Source organism: Mustela putorius, unplaced genomic scaffold (assembly GCF_011764305.1).
Source record: "Mustela putorius furo isolate JIRA1106 unplaced genomic scaffold, ASM1176430v1.1 tig00000151_pilon_pilon_pilon, whole genome shotgun sequence".
Lineage (NCBI taxonomy): Eukaryota > Metazoa > Chordata > Mammalia > Carnivora > Mustelidae > Mustela > Mustela putorius.
Window position 1 is genome coordinate 9,313,180 of NW_025421296.1, and position 22,333 is coordinate 9,335,512.

The following is a 22,333-nucleotide window of genomic DNA, read 5'->3' on the forward strand; positions in this document are numbered from 1 at the left end:
CCCACCCCACGCTCTCACCTCCAAACCCCTCCCACACGCCCGCCCCCACTCCCACCTTCAAACCCCTTCCATATATACCCACCGCCGCTCCCACCCGGTGGGAAGAATCCACATAATCTCAACTGCCAGGAAGCCCCAGATCAGACCCCAGCGCACTGGGGATCTAGAGCCTGTTTTGTGAATGTGATAACCTCACCTGGTTAGTCAACCCATCCAGATGATCTTAGTGCTTGACATTTGCTATGGACTCGCTTCTGCATAGTCAGTGGAGCCTGCTTAGCATTTGTAAACTTAATTACTGCAAGCCTTTAAGACTCCAAAAAATGTTTTGAAAAATAGTAAAGAATATAGAAAAAAATCTCAAGCACGATGTACAGCCCCTAGAGTATGGGGTCCGCTGATGTTTCCCAATTAACTAAATGTTTCAAGGTACATCGGGATTCATGTCATAATGTGTAGTTGTAATGTTTTTCTTCAGACTTTCTTAATTACTTGGTTTTTTGAGAGTTTTGTTGTTTTAGGAATACTGAGCACATTCTACTTTAGTTTTTACTATTGGGAACTCTAGTGGATGAAATCCATATTTACCAAAACGATTGAATGAGATACAAATTCACAACATAATTATTTCTTTAAAATATTTAGCAGAGATTTCTTTATTCTTTTTGTACATTTGAAATGAAATTGCATTCATCCTATTTCCTCAGAAAGATCATCTATATCTGAATTGTGTGACTTGTTTCATTCCAGTTCAGAGATTATCAAATAAATAAAACTCAGACTTCCACAATAAATTTTTGGCTATTTACAAGAGAACCATTTTCAGAAAGTGACATGATACTGGGTTTTGAATGGAACTTTCCTTCGGCATACAAATGCATTCCATGTGATGGTCACACACTATGTTGTGGTCTTCATTAAACCCAAAAGTCGTGTTAATGGGACTATCAAATCAGAAGTAATTCTTCTCACCCCAAAGTAAGCTATTAAAAAAAATTAACTTCTTTGTCTCAACTTCTTCTTTTTAAGAATTGCTCCCTCACAGCACATAGGACAGACCTTTCCTGTCATTGAAGGGGCCCTTGACCCAAGCCTGCCAATGAGAGAGCATTTCACACCCCGGGCACAAAGGGAGGAGGGGAGACACCCATGATCAAATCCTGGAGGGTGGGGCTCCTTTTTCTGAGCGAATATAGCAGCTTCTGAGACTGTGACCTGTAAGCCTGAACCAGCTGCACATAACCTATGGGAGAGGAAGGCCACATGAGAAGAAAGCCAATTGAGTAACAGAGGGGAAGAGTCCTGATGACATTAATACAAGCCCCTCCAGACAGCCACCTCTGAAAACAATCAAAACCCCAGTTTCTAAGGAAATGCATCAATCAATTGTCCTTCTAGCTTATTGGGAGTTAGATTTCTTTCCAAAATACTCACTTATCAAGCCATAAAAGATTCCCATGTGATCCAGCCTCTGAAAGTCAGGGATGTAATCAATGTGTCCTAGTTTCTCTATCACCTAAATTGCTTCTTCATAATAAAATAAGGAAGCCTTAACTTTTTTAGGACTAAGGTTCTCACTTAAGGTAGGTTTAATATTTTCACGTTGCCCCCCTTAAAACCAAAAATTAATAAAAGATGTGGTTAGAAAACCAGAAAGAAAACAATCATATGTCTAAACCATTACATCCTAGTAAATTTTTTGTCTTGCCAATTATTCCATAAAACATGCCTTCATAATTCCCCATACTTCCCTCCTTTCTGGACTGAAAATTTTAGGGCCTGCTACAGACTTTCAGGGACTGTTGAAGTTGGTTTGTTGTGCTGGAATTTTTCTGTGTTGCATTTTGTTCAGGAGAAGTGGGCCCTTGGCCTATGCTTGGAATTCTTTTGTTCCACAGAAATGGTCTCCCAAAGTATGTAACAATATTTGGCTAGTACCCTAACAAGCATCCATACGTTAATTGGTATATTGCCTCACCGTAAATCACATGTCACTTTTGGGTGGTAAGGGAGTGGGTCAGACAGACATGAAGATGTTGCTCTGAACCTCTGATTCCAAGTGGTTTCTAAAGGATAAAGTGGGGGAGCTGGGTGGCTCAGTCAGTGAAGCAGCCAACTCTTGATTTCAGCTCAGGTCTTTATCTTAGAGGCCTGGGAGCTGCACGCTGGGTGGGGAGTGGCTTAAGGATTCTCTCTTCCTCTGCCTCTACCCCTCCCTCTCACACTCTGAGCTCTCTAAGATAAATAAATCTTTTTTTTTTTTCATAGTACAGTAGTTTTTTTTTTTTCTCAGATTTTATTTATTTATTTGACAGACAGAGATCACAAGCAGGCAGACAGGCAGGCAGAGAGAAGGAGAGGAGGAAGCAGGCTCCCTGCAGAGCAGAGAGACCGATGCGGGACTCGATCCCAGGACCCCGAGATCATGACCTGAGCTGAAGGCAGCGGCTTAACCCACTGAGCCACCCAGGCACCCCCAGTACAGTAGTTTTTATTAAAGATTTTATTCTTTAGGTTAAATTCATAACAGATTAAAGAATTAATTTTTTAACTCCTAAGAATTTTTAAACTCCTAAGAATTTTACTGAATCTCTACAGCCCTAAGTATATTTCAGTTTGGGGGGAGGGTTGTTTTGTTTTGCTTTGCTTGTGTTTTTTTTTTAAGTTATTTTTTATTTTCAGCATAACAGTATTCATTATTTTTGCACCACACCCAGTGCTCCATGCAATCCGTGGCCTCTATAATACCCACCACCTGGTACCCCAACATCCCACCCCCGCCCCTTCAAACCCCTCAGATTGTTTTTCAGAGTCCATAGTCTCTCATGGTTCACGTCCCCTTCCAATTTCCCCCAACTCCCTTCTCCTCTTTAACTCCTTAAAAAAAAAAAGCAGGGGGGAGAGTTTTCCTTTGTTTTTCTTCAGATGGGTATGTACCTGGTCATGTCAACAGCTAGTGAAATTTCATGCACAAAAGCCCATGAGCTGAATGATAGTATATCAGAAACAGTTTTGAGCCCTGCAAAATGTACAAGTAGACCATCTCCAGAAACGTGACAGGGGAGATTAGGAGGAGAAGTAAAGAGAAGTTAGATTTGGAATCCAGGCCCCGCTCTGAGTGACACTTGTTCGAATGACTGGCTCTGGTTCACCATGGGAAAACTTCAGTCCGGTATTCAGAGGTTTGCCACATCCTTGTGCTGGACCCATGTAATGTCTGTGCCACGTCCTTGCCCTAGAGTGGTACAGAAATCTCTCATTTAACCTGGGCTCCCATCTGTCCAGAGTCCCCCCGAGAGAAATAGTGTACATCAGTAATTTTCAAACCCTGAAACAGAATCACCTGGAGCACTGGTAACGGCGCCAAGTCTCCAGTCAGGGGGAGGAGGTATAGGTATGTATATTTTTTTGAGTTATCCCCAGAGATTGTAAGGACGAGCCAGGGTTAAGCAAATGTCTCTGAAGGTGTGCTCTTCACTCCACAGAAAGAAACCCGATAGACCATCTGATCAGACTCCATTGACTTAGAATTGTATGTAAAATTAAAGTTATTGATTGAACAAGCTCCATTTGTCTTTTTTCCTGAACAGCCTATAGTTCTTCTGAGGTTATAGAAAAAGCAGTGAAGGGTGCTCTTTGGGAGGAGCAGGGTGGATTTGCCAGAAGCAATTGCACTGAAAAAGGACAGCTCTCAGCAAGGCAGAGATAAGAGAATCGCTAACTAGAAAACGTTGTCCATGCGTTATCACCCGGAAGAAGCTACTCCACCAGAGGCAACTGCTCCCAGGGTTATCTTTTATTGCGTATTTCACAGTTTATTACATGTGCAAGCTCATGATTGGAGAAATCAAAACAACTGAATTATGTTCATGAATACTGACCTGCATCATTTAATACCACTAACAGCTATCATTTATTGAATATTTGGTCTGTGCAATCTATATGCCTCATTTTGAATCGTAGCAATGGCTCTAAGCATGAATGTTAGAAGCCCCATTTTAGGAACAAGAAGCCCAGGCCCAGGGAAGGTCAGTGACATAGCTAAGGTCACAGAGTTAATAACCGAAGGATTTAAACTGGTCCATGTGACCTCAAAGCCTATATAATTTTTACTCTAAACCAAACTTGTTTCTCAGTCCTACAAATCATCTAGTTAATAAGATAGTGCCTGGCCACATGTGGCTATTTAAATTTAAATGAATTAAAATTGAGTTGGATGAAGACTTTAGTTTCTCAGTCACACTAGGCAATTTTCAGGTGTCCAATAGCCACGGGTCACTAATGGCTACCCCATTGGGCAGCACAGACAAAAACCATTTCCATCATCATGGAGGAAAGTTCTGTTGGCACCTATTGTCTCTATCACCAATAAAGAAAGCCTGAGTTCTCTGTGATTGAATTTTTCGAGTAAATTACTCCCACTGTTTTGATGGAGTTCTTTCTAAAACATGTAATACGTTTATGTTCCCGTGTCTTAGCTCACTTGAACTGTAATAACAAAAATACCATAGACTGTGTGGCTTACAAGTAATAGAAGTTCATTTCTCATAGTTCTGCAGGTTGGGAAGTCAGAGATCAAAATACCAAGGGATTCAGTGTCTGGTGGGAGCCAACTTCCCTGGTTCATAGATGGCCCTCTCACTGTGTCCTCACGTGGCAGAAAGGGAAGGGAGCAGGAGTCTCTGGGGTCTCTTTTATGAGGCCACTAATACCATTTATGAGGACTCCAGTTCCATGACCTAATCACCTCCAAAGGCCATGCCTTTTGATGGCATCACCTGGGAAGGTTAGGATTTCAATGTTTGATTTTGGGGGTAGGCAAACATGAATCGCAGCCTGCCTTCATCAGCAGAGCACACTGAACAAAATGCCTCTTAAATGCCTCAGTGGACCCAAGTGGCATACTGTGGGGCTCATGCTTCTCTTTCCTCCTCTTTCCCATCTTTGCTTCTTGTTTTTCTCAGACTATCTACCACACTGCAGTGCTCATTAATGTTCTGCCCTAGCCTGTTTCTATTTCTGCCTATGCATTCTTCCTATGCGTTGTCTGCCAGTTCCATGTCCCCAACCACTGCTAATTTACCAGGGACTCCAGAATTTTGGTCTCTAACTTCCGTTTCATTTTCTAATCTTCAGAGAGGATTTTGTTTTGTTTTTGTTTTTGTTTTTTCTTTGTCCTAGCTCTGTACTGGACGGTGCTACTCAGCACGCTTTCTGTAGACCAGCAGTAGCTCTGAATTGATTGCTGTTGTGAGAAGAGATGAGGTTAAAAATTGGAAGCTGCCATTTAGAAACTTTTATAGCCATTTGTCATGGCTGGAACATTATATTGCATTGTATTTTATAGTCTGTATGCAAACAACAGACTACAGTGGGTCGGAGATTAAAAGCAAACAGACCAACAAACCCAAATGTTGTACCTGACTCCATCCAGCTATCTCCGACAGCCCTGATGCTCACCTGTCACCTGTTAATAGCTAAAGTTATCCTTTTAGCCCTCTCCCCCTGCATAAACACTCCCTCTCATCAGTCAGAATCCAGGCAGGAAACAGGGACTTGAATATAGGGAACTACTTACAACAGTTCTCAAGAAGCTGAAGGACAAACAAGAAAAGGGAGTCAGCCTAGATTTTAGTGGGAGCCAGAAACTCCACTACAGAGAACACAGATGAAGGAGAAGCTGTTATCGTTGGCACCCAGGAGCTGGAGCTGATGACCGAATGTTCCCCCAGCCCCCGCCCCGTGGTGTTGAGACCATGAAGGGCGCATGGATGCTGCCTGTTCAATTGAACTGAATGAAATGATTTTCTTAGTCTGTTCTTGACACCAAACACAATAGAAAATTTCCTGAGAAACTCTAGATTGCCAAATATTGTGTATAACAAGTTAATTACCCAGAGGGGCTGGAAACTGCTGAGGTCCTTTCCAGCTCTAAAGCTGATCTGTGCCTCAGCCTTGAGAGGTTGTGTCTGCTTTTACAAAATAAATACATAATGGCACCTGGGTGGCTCAGTTGTTAGGCAGCTGCCTTCAGCTCAGGTCATGATCCCAGCGTCCTGGCATTGAGGCTCCCATGATGCTCCCTGCTCCTCGGGAAGCCTGCTTCTTCCTCTCCTACTCCCCCTGCTTGTTTCCCTCCCTATGTCTCTCTCTGTCAAATAAATAAATAAAATCTTTTTTAAAAAGTAAATACGTGAACTCTTGTTATTATTTGGTTCAGAATTTTTATTTGCTTCTGGATTTTTAAAACTTTTGGAAGGATTAAGCTGCCAGAATTTGCTTGCCTGGTATATGGAATACTAGGAAAATATATACATCTTCTGGGTCACCTGGGTGGTTCTGTTGGTTGAGCATCCAGCTCTTAGTTTGGGGTCAGATCATGATCTCAGGGTTATGGGACCAAGCACCACTTTGGGCTCCCTGCTCAGCGTGGAGTCTGCCTGGGATTCTTTCTCCCTCTCCCACTGCCCCTCCTCTCTCTCCCTTTTAAATAAATAAATAAATAAATAAATAAATCTTAAAAAAAATATGTACATACACCTTCTGTATTCTCATGTTATGGAATAATATACCAAACATATGGAGCATTTTTAAACTATTGGTGGCAAGGTGAATTTGGAACATTAAGCTACTTCTTTAATAGAAATAGAATTCATTTTGTGCACATCTCACTAATTCTCATTTTCCCTGGAATCAAAAATCAAAAGTGGCATGAATAACTGAAATCGCTGATTTCATTCAAACCTCGTCCTAATCAAATATTAAACCAGACCATTAGTAGCCAGAAAAATGAACTAATTTGAACTTTTCTTCTCCTTTCTACCTTTAGATGGTGGAGATGCAAACGAGCAAAATATATAATAAACAGGAAAGAACAAGGAGAAAAGGACAAGTGAGGGAATATTAGGTCTCTGAGCCACAGATGGTACTGATACATAATAACCATTTTCCCCTATTTAAATCAGGCTTAAAGTAGGTATACAGACATGAACCTAAGGGTTCAATGTGCATTTCTCCCCCTGAACTCTTTTTCAAGTGTATGTTACAGCTTCTAAATGTTTGATAAAAATATACTCAGAATTTCGTGGAGGCATTCTATTTTTCAGTCACCTGGATTAATCTGAAGGATGAACAATGTATTTCTGACATCTGCAGAAATCACCTGTAAATTATCAGAAGCTTTGAACAAAATGTCAGAATGCGTTTGGTATGGATGTGAATTTTAGCTCATTCGCCCACTCATTCCTCCCTCACTTATTCTGTCACCAAATCTCTCATTTTCAATGTTTTCACTCACGCATCTAGTCATTCACATCTTACCTGTGCTTAGTACAACAGCTTTGCTGGTTCATTGTGTAATCACACAACCCAGTCAGATGTATTCTTTATTACCTCTTCTATATTATTCTTCCATTCCCCGAACTGGTAAAAATCAATATTTGGCGCAGTACTTCAATGACTAACTCATTTTATTTACTCACGAATTACACATACTATAAATTTTCTGCTAGTCTCACCACTAGCAGTCAAGACTTCTAAGTAGATATCCTTCCAGAACATCCGCAATTGAAATTTGCCAGCTAGTTTGTCATAGAGGGGGGATGAGATAGAGGAACAGAGGGAGAAAGGTTAGAAAAAAGACAGAATGGGGTGACGAAGAGAATGTCTCTACTCCCCTCTTTTTATTCCAGCCAATCCAAATTCTTCGTCCAAACAAAGAATATAAAGAATGCCAGAGAATATAAAGAAGACGAAGTCATAGTACGTTGAAATATTTTGGGAAAAAACAAATCAGTCTATGCTTCCATTTTGGTATTATTGATAGAACAGAGGTATGGATACACAATCAATATAGGCTACAAAAATCTTGATACATAATTATGGCATTTATCAATATTCACGTCTTCCTGTGACAGCCTCTATTTTTCTATTTAGCTGTGAGTTGGGAGTTTTATGCAAAACAGTAAACAGAAAATTTAAATACTAGCATAATTTTCTTCTAATCATCAACCATAATAACCTTCTGAATTTTGGATTGGCTGGGTTCCCAAACTGTTAGAAAATATCTTAATCGTGCTGTTCTTAGAAAGTCTTCCTATGTTTCATTTGATTAGATTGCTTATTTCTCAGAACTCGGACCTCACTATGCATTAATAAATTGTCCTGCTCAATTGATGGTATTCGGGTGTCTCTTCATTAACCTCATTACAACTGTAAGCCATATGAGGGGGGGATGCAGCTAAACACCCTTGTGAAATTTTTCACACTACTTAGCAAAACCAGAGCACTTGACAAAATTTCATCAGATACTCACTGAGGTAAATCCGTGTTCTGATAGTGGTGTAATTATTATGTCACTTCATATCCATCAACTTGCCATCCCTCAGAACTGGAGTAAGGTTCTATGCTTCAGCCTCTCTTGCAAGACCAAGTGGAACACAGGAAGCTCTGGCAGCCTGCAGAAGCCCCAATTCTGCACGCTGCTCGGGGCACCTGTCCCACCTGGCAGTGCGAAAGGGGAATTACGGGAGGATCCAGCTCATCCTCGGGCTTGAAAAGACTCAGAAAGCCGCATGTTTAAGAAATGAAGAGCAGAATGTTCTTGTTAATTTCCTGTGCCTAAGGTGTTATTTTTTTCTCTAAAGGAAAATATTATATTTGAGAAAATAGAGTTGTGATGACTGTTTTGGTTCTAAACAAGATGTGAATCACCCAAGCAGAGCGGTGAAGGTGGTAGGGGAGTCACAGTAGAATGGGGTTTTGGAATCCTGGAAAGCTGGAAACAGAGGGGTTCTTTGGGTGTGGTTGACAGCTGATTTTGCTTTCTTCCCCCAGTAGCACAAGGCCTCGCTACAAGTTCTCCCTCCCCCGCCATCTTATGCAGATATAACTGAAACTTAACATTACATAAATTTAAAATGTACAGCATAATGACTTGATGTGTGTGTTCTTGGAAATGGTTCCCACACTAAGTTCAGTCAACATCCCTCACCTTGCACAGGTGCAAATGTTTTTCCTTGGGATGAGAGCTTTTAAGATCCTCTCTTAGTAACTCTCAAATATACAGTACAATATTGTTAACTACAGTCACCAGGCTGTACATTACATCCCAGAACACATTTATATTATAACTAGAAGTTTGTGCCTTGTGACCACCCACACCTCCTCCCCAACCCCCCGCAACCATCCATCTGTTCTCTGTTGATAGGAGTCTGAGGTTTTAGATTCCATATAGAAGTGACAGCACATGGTATTCGTCTTTCTCTGTCTGACATATTTCACTTAATATAATGCACTCAAAGTTCATCTGTGTTGTTGTAAATGGCAGAGTTTCCTTCCCTTTTTTTTTTTTTTTTTGGCTGAATAATATTCCATTGTGTGTATATGCTACATTTCCCCTGTCCATTCATTTGCTGATGGATACTTCAGCTGTTTCCATGTCTTGGCTATTGTAAATAATGCTGGAATGAACGTGGGGGTGCACATACCATTTTGAGTTAATCTCCTTATTTACTTTGGATAAATACCCAGAAGTGGAATTGCTTGATGGGTAGTTCTATTTGTAATTTCTTTAGGAAACTCCATACTCTTTTCCACAGTGGCGATATCAACTCACATTCCTACCAACAGTGCACAAGGGCTTCTTCTCTACAGTCTCTCCAACACGTATTTCCTTCCCGTTTGATGATAACCATTCTAATAGGTGTGAGGCGATACCTTGTTTTGGTTTTTATTTGTATTTCCCTGATAATTAGTGATGCCATTGAGCATCTTCTCAGGTATTTTTGGCCATTTGAATATCTTCTTAGGAAAAATGTCTGCTCGGGTCCTTTGCCCATTTTTAAATTGAATTATTTGTGTGTATGTTCGGTTGTTGTTGTTGAGTTGTATGAAATCTTTATGTTTTCTGGATGGTAACCCCTTATCAGATAAATGGTTTGCAAATATTTTCTCCCATTCCACAGGTTGCCTTTTTATTCTGTTGATCATTTCTTTTGAGGCACAGAAGCTTTTTAGTTTGAGGTAGTCCCACTAATTTATTTTTGGTTTTGTTGCTTGTGCTTCCGGTGTCCTAGCCAAACATAAATACGTAAATAAATCACATTGCCAAGTCCAATGTCAAAGAGCTTTTCCTTATGTTTTGTTCTAGGAATTTTATAGTTTCGGGTCTTATATTTAAGTCTTTAACTTTTTCTGAGTTAATTTTTATAAGTGGTTTAAGATAGGTCTAGTTTCTTTCTTTCTGACTGTCTTTTTCTTTTCTTTCTTTCTTTCTTTCTTTTTTTTTTCTTGCATGTGAATATCCAATTTTCCCTGCAAGCCTTATTGAAGAAACTGTCTTTTTTCTGGTGAGTAACCTAAAATTTATTTGGAACCACAAAACACCCTGAACAATCAAAGAAATCCTGAGAAAGAAGAATGGAGCTGGAGACATCACCCTTTCTGATTTTGGAACTATATTATAAAGCTATAGTAATCCAAACAGTATAGTACCAGCATTAAAAAAAGATTCATTGACCCATGGAGCAGAAGTAACAGCCCAGAAATCAACCCACGCATACCTGGTCAACTAATATTTGGCAAAGGATCCATCCTCACTGGAGGAAAAACATTTTTTTCCAGTAATATTCTCTTAAATCATAGTTTTAGCTATTCCAGAATGAAGAGGCGAGCCCAAATACAATAAGAATAGGTAGAGGAAATACTGATTTATTTATTTACAGTGAATATTGTAAATATGTATTTACAAGCACTGAATAGTTATTGCTCATAAAATCCTGCTGAGAGATGCATGGTGTGGGCTATCTGTAGCTCCATCTAGGTGGCTATATATACAGTTTGCAATTTATATTCCTCGTTAGTTAAAATGGGCTAATTAAAGGGGATGTGTTTCTATACACACAGACTTCCCACCAGTGTATAGCCCCCTGACATGTTGCATTTTCCATATAGCTTTATAAACACAGAAGGTTATCTTATATAAATATAAACAACCTACTCCTTAACTTGCATTTAGCTAAATTGTGGATGAAATAGATACTACGTCTGTTTTCCTGTGCCTCAGCTTCTAAAAAAGATTTAAGTTAAAAGGTATATATATATTTTTATATGATAGGTAACAAATTTCAATTTTCAATGTTTCATGTGGTCAAATAATGTTTAAGAGATACTGAGAACCCAAAATATATGATTCATATGAAAGATCATATGCTATTATGAAATCTTTTATGCTACTAATTTAGCATAAAATAATTTTAGCTTTACTGAATGATGACTTCTTCTGGAGTCTGAAAAGTCACTACAAAATCTTCTTTTATTTTGAGCCATAAGACTCATATGCAGTATAATTTTTTAATGCTTATAGTATATTGCAGACAGTTTAAACTGTGAAAATACTTAATTTTTGATGCTAGTCATATTACATTTTGTGCTTTCTCCTTCACTTCTATTTTACTCACATGTATCTTAAATACATAATTTACTTTTTATGGGTATACCTTATTTTTATTCTCAAATAAATAGAATGATTGGTAAGGACCATTGTACATTTTGATAAGATGAGTTATAACAGATTCATTAGACATCTGTAGAAGTTTCAAGACTGTTTAACTAAGGACTGGCCCTGAAGTTTAAAATTATTTAATATCCTCTCTGCACTCTGGCTTCTGCAGGGCTGTCAAAAAAAGCCAGTGATCTCCAGTGCCCAACTCCACAGGCCACGCCACAGGTGTGGCCATCCCCGAGGGAAGGCATACAGAAATTCTGGTGCTAGAAATTTTTATTTTGTGATTTTTTTTTTCTGTCTTTCCCTGCACAGACACTGATTTTCTCTCTGGTGCAATAGAGCAAATGCTGTAACTCTAAATATACTAGAAATCATTTTGCAGACTGTTATGTGACATGAGTAAATAATTGTGCTTTTCATAAGCTTCTATTTATCTGCTTATCTCTATATATGTACACATATTAATAATTGCAATGAGAAAGCTTTGCTGTTCCTAATGAGTAAATCTTTTAATAGATAAAGCTATTTAAATGTAGCTTATTATATTTAAGAGAGTGTTTTAAAAAACTATTGCATGAGGAATAGATTGGTTCATGTAGGTTGCAATCTTCCGCCCTAACTGCAACACTAGAGTAAAGTGATTACATAATTTATAGAGATGCACTGATCTATAATTGAGTTTGGTCATTATGAGAGATTTTCCAATGAGCTACTCAAACTGTAGAGAGCCCATTGTGCATATGATGTGGAAGGGCTGGAAGGAGTCAAAGTTATCAGCAAATTATGTCATTTCAATCCATGGGTAATTTTTTATTTTCTTAAGTAATAGAATAGACCCATGAAAAAAACTTAACAGATAAACAACGTCAAATAAATATAATGCAAGATCAATTTCAAATAAGTACCAAACAGATGCTGTATGGAGAAGTCAGATGGGAGGGGTGAGTATAGAATTTCTCTCGAGGAAATGAAATTTTAATATGACTCTATAAAATGGGAGGGTTAAAAAGAGGAGCATAGGGTTTTTCTGTTAGAGAAATTACAATTGTAAATAAAATAAAGAACTGATAAGTGCTCTTAGAGTCTATGCTGGACAAAGATTTAAAACAGGAAGCTAACTTCAGAAATGATGAGAAGTGTGTAAACCTGGTGATTCACAGACCTGTACCCCTGGGGATAAAAATATATGTTTATAAAAAAATAAAAAATTTAAAAATGTAAAAAAAAAAAAAAATCATCAGGGAATGACTGTACACCAGCCAGTTAGATCGTTGCTTCTAAACAATGTTTCCGAAGATTCTAGATGGTCATAAGAAAGTCACTGGTCATTCAGCATTAACTTTATTTATTTATTTATTTATTTATTTATTTGTTATTAGCCTATAATGTATTTTTAGTCCCAGGGGTACAGGTCCGTGAATCATCAGGCTTATACATTTCATAACATTCACCATAGCACATACTCTCCCCAATGTCCATACCCCAGCCACCCCACCCCTCCCATCCGCTTCTCCTCCAGCAATCCTCAGTTTGTTTCCTGAGATTAAGTCTCTTATGGTTTGTCTCCCTCCCAATCCCATCTTGTTTATTTTTACCTTCCCTACCCTCCACCAATCCCCACCCTGCCTCTCAAATTCCTCATATCACAAAGATCATATGATAGCTGTCTTTCTCTGAGTGACTTATTTCACTCAGCATAATACCCTCTAGTTCCATCCACATAATTGCAAATGGCAAGATTTCATTTCTTTTGATGGCTGCATAGTATCCCATTGTGTATATATACCACATCTTCTTTATCCATTCATCTGTTGATGAACATCTAGGTTTCTTCCATAGTTTGGCTATTGTAGCACTAACTTTAATATAAAATATTCTTTTTTGAGTACTTTTAACCTCTGTTGATCGGCATGATTAAATGCTAAAATAAGATTTTTTAATGTATAAAGAGAAATACAGAGTAATATGAGTCATAATTATTTGATGTAATATTCAACAATTTTTATATAAAACAAATGTTTTAAAATTGTACATAAAAAACAATTTTGAGATTCTGGAGTAAGGAAAGGTTTTAGTTGTTTTTAAAATAATCTTAATTTTCCATTCAGATTAGTATGTCTAATATTACAGATATAGCAAAATAGTAGTAAGCCCTCATAAATTCTCAAGATCCCAAAGAAAATAAAGCAATTGATCTTTAAGATCTTCTTAATCATTAAGACTAAATACATAAAGAATTCTTTTTCTTATTAGTGAAATGGATGAGGTCGTTGAAAGTGTCAGAAACTAAACTAAATTTTTTGATGACTTCTTAGAACTTTTTAAAAAAATGTTTCATAACAGAAAAAGTAATAAGTGGGGCATAGACTGAATACACTGTACACTTAATTTAATCCTTCCCTCATAATAGTAGAGAAATATTATCTGGAATAGAGAAGAAGTACATTTCCTGTTATAAGCGTATCTGGTATAGCCATAACTCAGATTTCTTCCTTTTTGTCTTTCCTGATAGGCAGGTCTGATTTACTCTGTATACTCCCATGAATAAATGATCTTAATAAACCTAAAGGCATTTTTCCACATTTGTGGGGTTGAAATTTATTAATAGAGGTAATGGGGCAAGCAGAAACATGCTTGTTTAAAATAGTTTTTATAGATAAAAGTTCCATTTCTTTAAGCAAATAGTAATTATTCAGAAAGGATTTTAGCATAGTGTGTGTTTATCATGAGATATTTGTAAAAAGAATAAAGCATCTAAGTTACACAAGACTATAACTGCACCCTGGGCAATGAAGAACTTACTGTATTTTTCCACATGTTGAGGTAAACCACATAATGTACAAGAAGTAAAATAACTCCAGCCACAAATATGCCTGCAGAGTTCTGGCTTCTGGTCCTTTTACTTGGATTTCTTTTCTCTGCAGTGATAAGAAAAGCTTCAAAACTCATAAAAGAGAATCCAAGAATAATATTTTATAGAAGAGAAATCCCAGGTATTTGAAAAGATTACTTGGATGGCAGCAATAGTATACTGTTGATGCTTCACCAAATGACAGGCAAATCATTTATAACAATTTAACTAATCCAGAATTAAGGAATCTAAAACACTTTTTTTAAACCTAAAATATTTATATGCTGAAGATAATGTTTTTATGAGTGTGTCTAAATAGGTTCTTAGAATTCACAGCGCAAGATGAGACCTTTGCAGTTATGTACTCAACAAACTACAAGTGTAAATTATGTTGAAGGTTTTTACAATAACAAGTCAGAATTAGGAGGATGACAGTAGAGGAAGATGCAGAAAGAATGGACATTTCATCAAAAGCCTTTACTCACTAATTCAGTAGTTTGTTAATTCACTTATTTATTTAAGCAACATACATGGCAAAGTTTCTCTAAGATGATGCAGCAGAAACAGGTTCTTATACCATATTCTCACAGTGGGAGAGCAAAATCAGTCACATAATAAAGATTGTGTAAGATCTAGGTGATGATGAGGGTGCTTGTTTATCATAGAATAATGCTATAGAAAGCCAGTGACTGAGGAGGGATGGGGTTGAGTTAGATCATGTGGTGCAGAAGGTTTAGTTGGGAAGATGGCATTTGAGGAACCAGCCATGCAAAGATGAGGGCAAAGTGTATTCCAAGCAGAAGGAATGGCTGTGGCAAATGTCCTGAAGGAGAAATCAGTTAGGTGTATTTGAGATAAAGGAAGACAAGTGCAGAAAGTCTGGACTTTCAATAGCTCAACTTAAATGATTTTTCAACATTACAATACTGTGAAAGCAAACAATACTGTGAAAGACCATACTTTGCCTTTTGAATTTGGATCTTTTCCTGGACTAGTGATACATGGTAGTTTCCTCTGTTGTGATGGGGGGTAGCGGCAGAGAGCCACAGCTCCTACGCACCAGGGCCAACAACCAACACTCTTGCAACCATTCTGTCCCCATGCAACCATTCTGTTTTCCACTTTCACTACAGTATTCAATACATTACATGAGTGAGCCAACACTTTATTATAAAACAGACTTTGTGTTAGATCATTTTGCCTAACTGTAGGCTAATATCAGTGCTCAAAGTACATTTAAGGTAGGTGAGGCTGAGCTATGATATTTCATAAGTTAGATACATTACTGTATTTTCAACTTACAATGAGTTAATTGGGACTTACTCTATCGTCTAAGTAGAGAAAAACCTGTACAACTGGACTTCAGTGATCAAGGAAAAGTTAGAGTGAGTTTGGAAAAGTAAGGCTGTGGTAAGAAATTTACATTTTATTCTGCTTGCTTCCTGAAAGCAGTGTAATCTGCCTTCTGTTCCTGCAACACCTATCTAGCTGAGATGTCACAAATTTTCAGGGTGGTGGTGCAGGATAGTTAAGGATTGTAAAGACCAGCTTGGAAATTTCACAGTGGTCTAGGGAAGCAGATGGAGGAGGTAGCTTGCACTAAGGTGGTAGTAATTAAGATGGAGGAACTTTTAATGAATTTGAGTTGTATTTCTGAAGTACAGCCAGTGGGACTTGAAAATGGATTGTATATTAGAGGTAGGATGATCTAGAATAAGGAAAAATGATAACCCTTTGTGATAAATAGTAACAATAGAAAATGCAATATAATGCAAGCTAATGAATTACTAAAAGGAAAAGTCCTGAGGGTCAAATAATCTTAGCCTTTGATCTGAGAGGATGTCTAGTTCAATCTCATTCCCAAAGTGCCTACTTCATTATGGGCAGATGGCCTCTGCTTGAACACTAGTGATGAAAACACCTTGGCAAACCATTATTTCATTAATGAAAGCCCACCTCAATCCTCAGTTCATAAGCCAAAAATGAGATAGATTTGGAACCTTTTGTTTCATTCTGTACTGGAATGGTATATTTGAAAAAAGGATCATTTCAAAGTCTGAGAAATAACCCTTTTTTCACTCTCCGTTTTGGCTAGTTTTTATCATCACATTTTAAAGATAGCAAACAATTTTGGGGGTAATTGGAGATAGGTCATAAGAGGACAGGGAAGAGAGATAATTCTTAACGTTTCTGAGAGTCTGAGGAGTGTGGCAGACAGCAGACTGGTCAGTCGTTCTGTATTTTTATAAATGACTAGGCATGAAAAAAGTGACATCAGTTAGATAAGGAAAATATTCTATTTTGCAATCAGAAAGAACTTTGTAGATTTAAGAAGCAAACTATTTGAAAAATTTTTTGTGTTCTATAGCCCTAGAGGATTAAATTAGAAAACAATTAGTTCTGGGTAATCAAGAACATGTATTGAAAGTAGAAAGTCAGATGATTTTCTATTGTTAAGACTACTAAGTGAATTAAAACTTTCTTAGTTGCCTGATTGATTGATTATAGGCCAAAGTATGATAGAAATATTGTTGATTCTGTTTTGGGGTCAGCAGAGATTCTGATTTAGTTAATAGAAAAGAACAGAAGAAGAGAGATTTTATCACATAGATGTGAGAATTTCACAATGCATAAGTCATTTTCCCAGTGAAAAAATGATGATCCTGCCATTTAATAACTTATAACCTATTGGAATAAAATGTGCACAAAGAAAACAAATAACATTAAAAAAATTTATTCAAAGCTCTCTGGAGAAAGAACAAAATTAGAGGAATCTTACTATTAAGTACCAAGATCTGTTATAAAGCTACATAGTTAAAACATAAAAATTTAATAAAATGAACTGCATCAAAATTAAGAAGTTCTGTTCATCAAAAGGTAAACCAAGTAGGACAAGCCATTTGTAATGCATATGACTGACAAAAGGCTTATATACAAAATATGCAAAGAACTCACAGACAACAAAGGAAAATGGACAAAAGACTTAGATAAGGATTCCCAAGCAAGGCTATCCAAATGGTCAATAAGCGTATTTAAAAGATGTGTTCAGCCTCATTAATAATCAAGGGATACAAATTAAAAACATAATAAGTTACCACTACATACCTAGAAGAATGAGTAAAATTAAAATCCAAAATCCCTGACAGGGTGTGTAATAACTGGAACTCTGATTCATGGTGGTAGGAGCGTAAGTCTGTGCAAGCACTTTGTCAGTGTCTACCAAAGCTAACCATACTCATACTCTTGGACCCAGCAATTTTACTTCTCAATATATGCCCCAGAGAAATGCATAGATACATGAACCAAAAGACATGCACAAGAATGCTCACGACAGCAGTATTTTTAAGAGCTAAATACGAGCAAACCCCAATATTCTCAGTAGTACAACGGATAGATAATTGTGGTATAATCATAATATACAATGAAATACTCTATAGCACAAAAATAAATAAGCTACTGATCAGTGCAACCACAAGGGTGAAACTCAAACTCATTATTAAATAACAGAAGTCAGATACAAAAGAATGTGTGCTATATGGTTCCACTTATATTTAATGGAAGGGCCAACTATTAGAAATCAGGATAGGAGGAATTTGGGGGGTGGGGGACAGGGTGGTATTAGTAATTGGGAAGGAGCATGGAAGGCTTAAGAGGTGTAGTTATTTGATGTTTCCTTAATAAGTGATAGCTACACAGAGGTTCACTTTGTGCTAATCCAGCAAGCTTCCACTCAAGATTTGTATATTCAATTATACTTTAATTAAATATATATAAGCATGTAAATCTTTATGGGTGTAAGGCACATAATTAGAGGTGCCTCCACAGGGTGCGGCCCAGAATAAAGATGGCGCCGGCTTGCCGTCTCTTCCGGCCAACAAGGCGCCAATTTCACAGTTTCGGTTCCTGAAACCTATGGCACTTCCTCCTCTCGCCGCAACTGCTACTTGGCATAATCTTATTGGCTCTTCCCCCTCTGTCCTCACTTCCCTTCTGCTGCTCTATATAAGGTGTGCCCCCGCACAATAAAGTGAGATCCTGCTTCGACAGATCCCCCGAACCTGGTGTCTTCTGTGGGTGCGTTCCGGGTTCGCGACACTCGCCATCCCGCTCAGCCCCAAGGAGAGGCCTCCGGCTGGCCCGGGCGCCTCCTCCCCTCGGCGGGGAGCCCAACATATGGGTTACATTTTAATTAAATATATGTAAATATATGCTAGAATGCCAGTTATATCTCAATTAAAATTGTATTAAAATGTACAAAGAAAGAAGTTACATTAACACTACAAAATTTCTAAACATGAACATAACCTATTACATCTCAAGCAGTACAAAGTTGCATATAATTAAAGGAAAAATATGAAACAGATTTCAAAGAAATCCCATCAGGTTGGGACAATAAACCAGATCTTCAAGGTGAAGCTTGAGAGATCTAAGTATACAGTATTTTTGTTTAAAACAATAACAACCTACTCTGAAGTAGCCAACAATACATTTAAAAGAAATCCTAGGGGTATTAGTGAGGGCACTGAAATAGTTAAAAAGTAGTCTGGATAGCAGCTCCTATGTGACTCCCATTAACTTTTTTCTAAAAGAGAAATAAAGATACTGAAAATAGAATGAAAAGACTGAAATTGTCATTCAACCTATTGTTAACAATTAGACTATTTTCTGAGAAAATTTTCCTGAAGGTATCCAAGAGGATTGGTGGCGTTGAATTAAGAACTACACTTGTTAGCCTGAAGCTATTTGGTCAGACCAAGTGGAACAAAGCTACTGAGACGAAAAAGGTTGGACTCCAGCTATTTCTCCCTCACTTCCTGCCAGCCCAAAGAGAAAACAAGATTTTGCCCCATTCAGACAATGGACAATGGACACAATGGCCTCCTTATTTGTTCTCCCCACTTTCACCAAGAACTGCTTTTCTTGCTTGGAGATGGCTACTGCCTGAAAAGAAGGAAGGAAACGGAGTATGGGACCAGCAGAGCACACCCAGTCTAAGTAGAATCTCCAGTGGGGTCTTGGGTTTGTGAATGGCATCAAAGAATCTTATCAGAGAAATAGTCATTGGGCAAAGGAAACACCTGCCATACTCTAAGTGAGCTTCATGAAATGAAAATCTGTTAGGCTTTGATAAATGTAATGAAGGCAGTGATGGAAAGGGATATGATAACCTGCTGCTAGATGGAAGGATAGTACTATCTAAGATGGGGTGCTCAAGGAAGCCACTCTGAAAAGATAATATTTGAATGACCATCTAAATCAAAGATGATCTTTGATGACCATCTGAATGACCCAGTGGACAGCCAAGCAAGTGAAATGTTCCTGACAAGGAAGAAACCCAGTGCAAAGGCCACAGTGCAAGAGTTAACCCAGTGTTTGAAGAACAGAAAGAAAGTTCATGTAGATTTATTATCATTATTTTTAAACTCTGCTAACTGTCCCTAATGATTTTAGCTTCTACCATTTTTGCTTCCTTTTTGAATTCTAATTTGATATCAAATATACTTTTTCTTCAAGCTTGACGTTATTTGTCAATTTAATAAACTTATATTCTAGGAGTCATTGGAATTATTGGTAATATTTTGAGCAGGCCCAAATTGAGAAAAACACAAAGAGAGGGTCATTCAAGATCCTACTTGAGGGTAACATTTTGTAATTACCCATTTTGAAGAGGGATTCACAAAATTACATAACTGCATGATTCTTCAAGTTACCATTTTTAAATCCTTGTAATAATAATAACTGCCATTTTTAAGCACCTAATATGTGAGGGCTTGGAATTGGATTTTGCATAATTCTCTAAACAAGCTTCATCGTATCATGCCTGATAATTACCTGGGTCTGCGAGAGGCTGGGTAAGTTAAGTTCCTGAAGACCACGACTAGGAATTAGAACAGTTAGTACTCTGACATAGAAGTGAGTCCCACTGAATGCATTGGAATTTCTCATGGTTTGATGAAAACATTTGTTTCTTCCCTAGGGGTAGATGTTCCCCAAGATCTGGTTTCAGCCATTGCACATACTCTTCTAATTCTTTTTTTTTTTTTTTTTTTTTTCCCTTTCCCTGCTCTGCTAATTCTTAAACCAGACCCTCTATCATCAGGTCACTTTTACCTATAATACACCTTCCCCCTTTTTTCGTCTATTAGTTATCTACATATTTTTCTAAGACTGTACAAGTGTTATCTCATCCTTGAAGCTTCTTTTTGACTCCCAGTCCAATATCCTCACTCCCCAACCTTCCTCTAGATTAGCTTGAGGAAAACTGACAACTCTTTTTTTTCTTATAAACTTTTTTGAGGTAGAATGGCAATCACTTCTCTAAGCTCATTCAGGAAGAGAATGTGTCGACCCTGTTTTCAGTCCCTTCCCCTTTCCCCTTTGGTTGTTCCATGGTCCACACTGCAATCAGTGATACTTCTATGAATACTACAAATTGAGTGATGTCATCTCTTCAATGACTCCCTACTGTCTTCAACATGAAGTCTAAACTGTCCAGTCTGGTCTGCTATCAATTTCATGGAAAGGGATGCTTGAACCATTGGTTTCTGAAACTTCTGGGCAGAATTGGTCAATATTTATTCTTCTTGCCTTCCGGCATCTTTCTTGTTTTCCTCAATTTCTAAAATAGATAGATAGATAGACAGACACTAGAAACTCTAAAATAGAAGATTCTTGGTCTTTTAAGTAATTTAGAGAAGGAGATATCAACCTGGGTCAGGACTAGGGTGAATGAGACAATTGAGGTGCATAGCACACACGATTTTAAGGAGGTTCTCACTCTCAGGGTCAGGCATGCTCCAGTCACCAGGGGAAGGGGAAAGTGGGTTGATCTGACAGAATGGGTGAATAATGTGAATCCATTTGTGTTCCATGTGAAGGCTTACTAAAGAGTGATGTCAACAGAAGTGAATTTCTATTGATCAAGTGGAGAAGATGACCCATTCTGTAGATACCAGTCAGCTTCATCCTTGACGGCCCCTGTCACTGCCCAGTGGACTGATGAATGAAATGGCCATGGTGACAAAGATGGAAGTTATGCATGGGCTCAGCAAGATGGCCTTCCACTCACCAAGGCTGATCTAACTGTAGCTACTACTGAATGCCCAGCCTGCAACAGAGATTAACACTGAGTACCAGCTATGGTACTGCTCCCCAGAGTGATCAGCTAGTTACCCAGTTGCATGTTGACTACTTTATAAACAACTGCATCATGGAAGGGGCAGCACTTTGTTCTCACTTCAATAGACAATTACCCTGAATATGGATTTGCCTTCCCTGACTACAATGCTTCTCTAAACGCCATCATCCATGGACTTATTAATGCCTTATCCATCATCACAGGATTCCATCATTGTTTCTGATTGTTGGAACTCACTTTATAGCAGATGCAGAGCAGAAGTGGGCCCCAGCTCATGAAATTAACTGGTCTTACCTTGTTTCCCACTATCCTGAAAGAGCAGGTGGACTGGCATTTTGAGGACTCACTTATAGCATCAGTTAGGTGACAGCACCTTGGAGAGGTAGAAAAACTTCCTCCAGGATGCAGTATGTGCTACAAGTCAATTGTTTCTCCCATATCCAGGATTCAGGCATCTAGAAATGAGGGATTGGAAATATCTTACTCTGACTCCTGATGATCTATAAGAAAAATTTTTGCTTTCTGTTTCTGCAACTTTGGACACTGCTTATCTGGAGATCTTAATTCCAAAAGATGAATGTTTCCACCAGTGGGAACAACAATAATTTCGCTAAGCTGGAAGTTAAGACTGTTACCTGGCCACTTTGGGATGCTTTAATCAGTGAACCACCAGACGAAGAAAGTTGTTACTATATTGGCTGGGATGATTGATCATGGCCATTAAGGAACAATAGGGTAGCTACTCCACAGTGCGGGTAGGAAACAGTATGCTTGGAATGTAGGATATCCCTTAGGGGCACTTCTTAGTTACTTTCATGTCCTAAGATTAAAGTCATTG